This window comes from Sapajus apella, unplaced genomic scaffold (genome assembly GCF_009761245.1).
Source record: "Sapajus apella isolate SASKATOON/1434 unplaced genomic scaffold, GSC_monkey_1.0 scaffold55, whole genome shotgun sequence".
NCBI lineage: Eukaryota > Metazoa > Chordata > Mammalia > Primates > Cebidae > Sapajus > Sapajus apella.
Window position 1 is genome coordinate 11020957 of NW_022436995.1, and position 6725 is coordinate 11027681.

Below are 6725 nucleotides of genomic sequence, written 5' to 3' on the forward strand. Positions count from 1 at the left end.
GAAGCATCGGGATGGGGAGGAGGTGGGATGGGGCAGGCATTTCTGGCAGTGAGAACAGGTTAGGCTCAGAGCATGGTGGAACAGGGAGGGGTCTTGTGTGCATGGAGCTAGGAACTGCGGTGAGGAGCGTGGGAGGTGAGGCTGTGTGGCTGAGAGGGAGGACGCCAGACCTTTTAATTTTCCCGGCATTCTCTGTTTTAGGCCAAGTCTTCACAATTTTGGGATCCATAGTCTCAGGACTTCTACATCTGGGAATGATATCCAGGGGTGGGCTGTTCCAGACTGTCATTCTCAAACTTAGGCGTGAATCCGAAACCCCGAGGGGTCCATTGAAACAGAGTCTCCCCAATATTCGCCTGGGGATTATGATTCAGTAGGTTTGGCGTAGAGCCTGTGAGTTTGCATTTCAGACTAGTTCCCAGGTGATGCTGAGGCAGCCGATTGGTCTGTGGACCACACTTTGAGTAGCATTGGTCTAGTTTGCCCCCATGAGATGGCCTGGGCAGTTTCCTGCTGGGAAGTCTCATCCCACTCAGCCCAGTTGTTTCTGGGACTGTCTTTGGGGCTCAGAGACCTTGTGTGGGAGAAATGAAAAGATGCCCTGAGTGTCCCCATCTCCACGGCCCAGGTCAGGCTGTGATGCTCAGTAAGGCCCCAGGTCACTTTGTGGATCAGGAGCAGTGACAATCCTGTGAGAATGATGTTTTCTGATACTCTAGGAATGAGGTAGAGGAGAGGAACTCTGGTCCCCAGTCTTCCATCTAGAACACTGGCAGGGGGCGCTTCGGAACGAGGAGGAAGGAGCCCGGAGGCCCGGTCAATTCATGGAGAGGTGAGAGCGTAAGAGGCGGTGTGTATGTGCACGCGCATGCGCAGCCCAACACCCACTGCAAACAAGAACTCAGGGTTAGTTATGGCCTTGGGCAGGCCTTTTCCTTTTTCTCAGGGTCATTTGGCTCCTCTGGGAAAAATAAAGGCATTGAATTAGATGGTTCCTTCTGAGAAAGAGACCTGAGAGACTGCCCCGGTAACAACGTCATCATCTGATTAGCACTCAGTTTAAAACTGCTAATAGACATCTAAAACTTTGCAAGCCTTGGCAATGACTGGGCAGAGCTGGAGCAGAAGTTCCATCTGTGGGGACCAGCCCATCTATGAGGGTGTCATCAGCCACTTGGGACCTTCAGCACAGATAACATTGCCCTGAGGAAGCTTGTAATGCAAAACAACAGCAGCTCTTTCTCCAGCAGCTCCCTGAGGATCCACAGAGGCGGTTTTCTTGAGTCCCTACTGGGCTAGGGGTGAGCTGTCTCCGGAGTTCTGCTGAAGCTGGCAGAGGCTGGCCCCTCTCCCCTCCTCACTTTCCCTCAGGGCTCTGGCCGCTGACACTAGCCCAATTATAGCATCCCTCTGAGAGGCTGGCAAAGGAAACAAAGGGTCTGAAACAGAAGAGAGGGATCGCCAGAGAACCCCTGAGCTGGGGAGGCTTCAGCAAGGGCACGCGCAGGTGTAGGATTTGGCCTTGGATTGAATCCAAGTTCTGCCTTCACAAGCTGTGTGACCCTGGACAGCACACTTGATCTCTCTGAGTCTCAATTTTTTGTTATCCACAAAGACATCTTCCTGGTTGGTTTGGAGAACTGGCTAAAATGACAGAAATGCGAGCATTTTGGAGAAATGAAAAAGTTAAATCCACTGAAGCCTTCAATGGCGCCGTGTTGTATACGAAAGCTGTGGTGAAGGTCATGACATGCGGCGTCTCAGACCTGAGTCTGGGGCGCAGCTTACTTGCTGTGTGACCCTTGGAACCTCACTTAACCTCTCTGAGCCTTCATGTCTTCATCTGCATAATGGGAATATTTATGGTATTTTCTCCAAAAGGCTAACAGAAAGAAAATTAAAAGAGGGGCGCATGTACAAACTGCCTGGCTCATCATAGTCCTCAAAAAGTTGCTCTTCTCATAGTCCCCAGGCGGCCTCGCCTAGGAGAGAGGGTGGCACTGCCGTTAGCCACCAGCCAAGTGCCTGCCTCAGCTGTGTGTCACCATGCCGCCCGGGGCAGGCCTGGCCAGGCTGAGGGGCACAGACAAACCCACAGCAGGCTGCCCGCCCAGTGGTTAGCTCAGGAAAGCCTCAAATTATACAATTTATGAAACCCAATCCAGTTTTCCGACTGGAACGTGTGATTAGAGAGATTACACATTCACTGTTGCAATTATGGTAATGTTGATGTGTGGACAGATAACTGGCAGCGGGGCTGCTCTGAACCGTCTATTTATAGGCTGAAGATGCTTGCTATCTCAAGGCAGACATATGGGCCATAAAGGCAGGCGACAAAAAACAGGAGGGGGAGAGCAAACCTCCCCCGGAATGAAAAGACACCAAAGGAAGCCATAATTAGGGCTGGGATCGGCTTATGTAAATCAGGTAAGACTTTCAAAACAGAGATGAGATCTGGTTTTAATAAAGTGCATTGGAACAAATGGTGGAATAATGACTTAATAAATCTAAATACAAATATTTTGTTCCGTCTCCAAAATGAACAGCCCTGGCATCTGCCGAGCCTGGGCCTGGGCGAGGGGGCGGCACCGTGGTGTTACTGTATTCTTTCACTCCCTCAGCAGGCTCGAAGATTTTAATTTTTAGCCTTCTGCTAAATTACATGGGCTGTCAGTCAACTGTGGGAGATATTTTGAGTAGGGAGATTTATACAAACACACAGAGCACACTCGCAAGGCTCCGCACAATATCTTTTACACCGGCCGGGATGTAAATCCCAGGTTGTTGGGAGCCCGATTACAGCTCTTCTGGAAATAGACTGCAGAGAGACCATTCGGCAGCAGGAGGAATCTGGTACCCCTCTTCCGTGCCCCATCACCCCCGTAGTAATCGGAGAAAGCTCTTTGCTTGTTCTTTTTAGTGCCTTTTCCCATCACTTCCCATCCCAACTCCATCCTCCTTCCCATCCCAGCTCCAAACACACACACCTGTGGGTCGGGTTTGGCCCATGTGCTCTGGGTTTGCAGGCTCGATGCAAAGCCATGGCACACGGCCCAAACCCAACCCATAGGTGTGTGTGTGTTTTGCTCAGCTAAGCGATGTTGGCCTGAACACAGGGCAGTTTTAAAAAAATTAATGCAGATATTTTGAAATCAAGACATGCCTCATAAATGTCTATTTCCAGCTCCTCCTGATAGATGGGAAAATCTAAACAGCAACGTTCTGTTTGCCGTCCTGCATGGTGACAGTCAGCTGGAACGGAAGCTGCCAGGTGAGTGTGGCTTCCGCCAGTCCCCACCACCCCACCATCCTCATGCTCCACCTGCTTTCCTTACTCTGTCTGCCTGGTCTCCAAGGTCATGACATTTTTGACCACTGGTATAAATTCATCCCTTTTTACACATGATAGTCTGTGGTTCAGGAAATACCATTGAAAACCACAAATAATGTATGCATAAATCACAAATGCATACAGTATTATGCACTCAAACCTGGGTTTATTAAATAAGAAAACTGAAGACAATATGATATATAATAATATTAATGTAAAATTAATGTCACAGATACACACACGTGTGTGTGCATATATATATGTGTGTGTGTGTATGGAGAGTGCCTTCAAGGGAGGTTTCAATGATTCCTGCTTGGGAAAGACTGCTCTTTATTCCATTCTAGTCTATTTCATCTTTTCCAATAGATGCTGGTGGTTACACTGATGTTCTTAACTTGACAAAGTTAAAAGCTGGTAACTCTATGCCAATCCCCTATACTTTACTGATCTGTGAAATCCCAAAGAATGGATTTTCCTGGCCCCAGTTATCACATAATTGTAGGTTCTCAGAATTGGAGGGCAGCTCTGAGGGCATCCACCCATCATCCATCCATCCTTCTGTACCTCTGTCTGTGTGTCCCTCCAGCCACCCATTCATTGACACTTGTTTGTCCACATATCCATACATTCGTGCAACTGTCCATATGTACACACATATATCTATTTGTCTATCCATCCACTCATACATCTGTTCATCTGCCCATCCATCCATGTACCTACCCGTCTATCCATTCACCCAACTGTCCAATGCCCAGGGCTCCCCTCCTGCTAGTCTGTCCTCTCCACGTGGATATCCAATAAGTCTTCCAGCTCTGGTCAGGTCTGGCTATCAGAGAGTAGGAACCCTTCCATGAATCCCTCTATAACAAAAATTTGGAACCTGTTGGTCAGGCTCTCTGTTCTTCCTCACTGTGGCATTTCACGGTGGGCCCTGAGTATCCCTGAGTTTAGTGGGCTCTCTGCTCTCTCACCAGGGATGCTGTTTCTATGGCCTCATTTGGGGTTTGGATGTCCTCCTCTCACTGGTGACACGTGGGTTGTCAGGTCTTCCGAACCTGAGAGTTATTTTCACACGTGGGCCACTAATTTCCCATGTGAACATCAACAGCGATCATGGACCCAGCTGAAAAAGTGCTTTTTTGGGGCGTTTTATTTTCCTGCCAGAAGGGATTCGAAGTATTTCCTCCTGCTAAACATTATTTCCAACCACTTGCCATCAATATTGACATCTTCAACAAGGCCAGAACTGGCTTTACCTCACATGAAGTGGTTGGTTTCCCTACAAGAGGAATTTCTGGGTCCGAGAAGCCCTCTCCATGCCCAGTACGTCTGTTGTCTGCAGGTGAAGCTTGACATTTCCCCATTAGCACACCCCTGATTTTGTAAGGCTTTGGGCCTGGTTAGGATACTCATGTCCGCTTGAATGGGAGGTAGCGTCACATCATGCTCTATTCTTGGTCACTTTTTTTTTTTTCCGAGTGGCATGATCTTGGCTCACTGAAGCCTCTGCCTCCCTGGGTTCAGGCAATTCTCCTGCCTCAGCCTCCTGAATAGCTGGGATTACAGGCACGCGCCACCACGCCCAGCTAATTTTTTGTATTTTTAGTAGAGACGGTGTTTCACCATGTTGGCCAGGATGGTCTCGAACTCCTGACCTTGTGATCCACACGCCTCGGCCTCCCAAAGTGCTGGGATTGCAGGTGTGAGCCACTGCGCCTGGCCTCCTGTTCTTGGTCATTTATGCCACATGTGGGGAGATGAAGGTTTTTAAGATCAAAGTTTGATAGAAGGTAAAAGAGAGACATTAGGAAGGCCTGGTCTTGAGCTGGGGTGGAAAAAATAGACAAAATGAAAAGCGCCAAGTTCAACTTCACTCTTTTCCTTAAATGAGGTCAAGACAGTTCCCTCAACTCTCAGCGAATCTTATGCTTTTCAGCACCCACTGTACAATGCCATCTCTCCGTACAGACACACATATATATGCACACACACGTGTATGTATCTCGGAGGCTCTGCCTTCCTTGTAGCACGCTACAAGGTGCTCGACTTCTCTTGCGTTCCCCTCTGAGTCTCACTCAGGCCTGGTGCTTCTTTCTCTCGTATTTCTTGACTAGGACCAGATGCTCCATGGAGACTCAGCCCGGTCTTCCTATGGGCTGCACTCAGGGGGACTCATCCACTCCGAATCACCAGCAACTGCCCCGGGGCACCCTGTGACACTGACGAGCCCACCAGCGTGTTTGCTTATGTGCCCACAGTGGTGGGAGGGCCTTTGATGAAGGGGAGAGGCAACTGGGTGTTACTAGAAGGACATGTTCAGGCACCCAGGGCTGTGTGTGCCGGGACGGGACCAGAAACACTTCCCTTCCTGGGAGGCAGGCAGGGACGGTGGAGGCAGGCGTTGGAACTGCTGGAGAGCATTCCAGGCACAGCATGGGGTATGACTTGTGACCTGGATGGAACTCAGTGCCGGGAAGGAAGTTGCCACTGTAGATTTTATGTATCAGCTTGACTAGACCAAGAGATGCCCAGATAGCTGGTAAAACATGATTGCTGGGTGTGCCCTTGAGGGTGTTGGCATTTGAATCCCTAGACTGAGTAAAGGTGACTGCCCTCACCAGTGCAGGTGGGCATCATGAGGGCCTGGTTAGGACAAGAAGCAGAGGAGGGGTGAATTTGCTCTCTGTGTGAGCTGGGACATTCATTTTCTCCCGCCCTCTTACAATGATGCTCCTGTTCCTCAGGCCTTCAGACTCAGCCAAGGACCAACAGCATCGGCCCCACAATTCTCAGGCTTAGGCCTCAAATCGGGACTTACACCCCTGATTCCCTTTTCCATTCTCTGGACTCAGATGAATGACTTCACTGGCTTTTCTGGGCCTTCAGCTTGCCGATGGCAGACTGTGGGACTCAGCCTCCATAGTCACGTGAGCTGATCCCTCATCATAAATCTCCTTTTATATATCTCTCCACATCCTACTGGTTCTGTTTCTCTGGAGAACCTGACGAGCACAGAGAGAGCCAGACAGATGGAGGAGGCGATGGTGGGAAGGGTGGCAGTGTGGAATGGGTCTGAGCGAACCAGCAGGTTCACAACTATTAATAATGACTCTCGTATCTCAAACCCTGCCTATATGTCAGACGCTGGGCTGACTGCTTAATGTAAATCATCTAATTTCACCCTCCCTGCAGATGCTTAGGAGGGATAGGAGGAAGCTGATTTCCTTATTTCCTTGGGAATAGTCACATACTAAGCTACTCTGCCTTCTTCTGATAAAGGGAATGCTAAATGTCTGAGATTACTTCCACCAACCTTCTCCTAAAGTGGAGGGAGGAGTAGGGAAGGGGGGGAAAGAGTCCTGTGTACATGGCACTGCAGGGAATGCCTCATGGT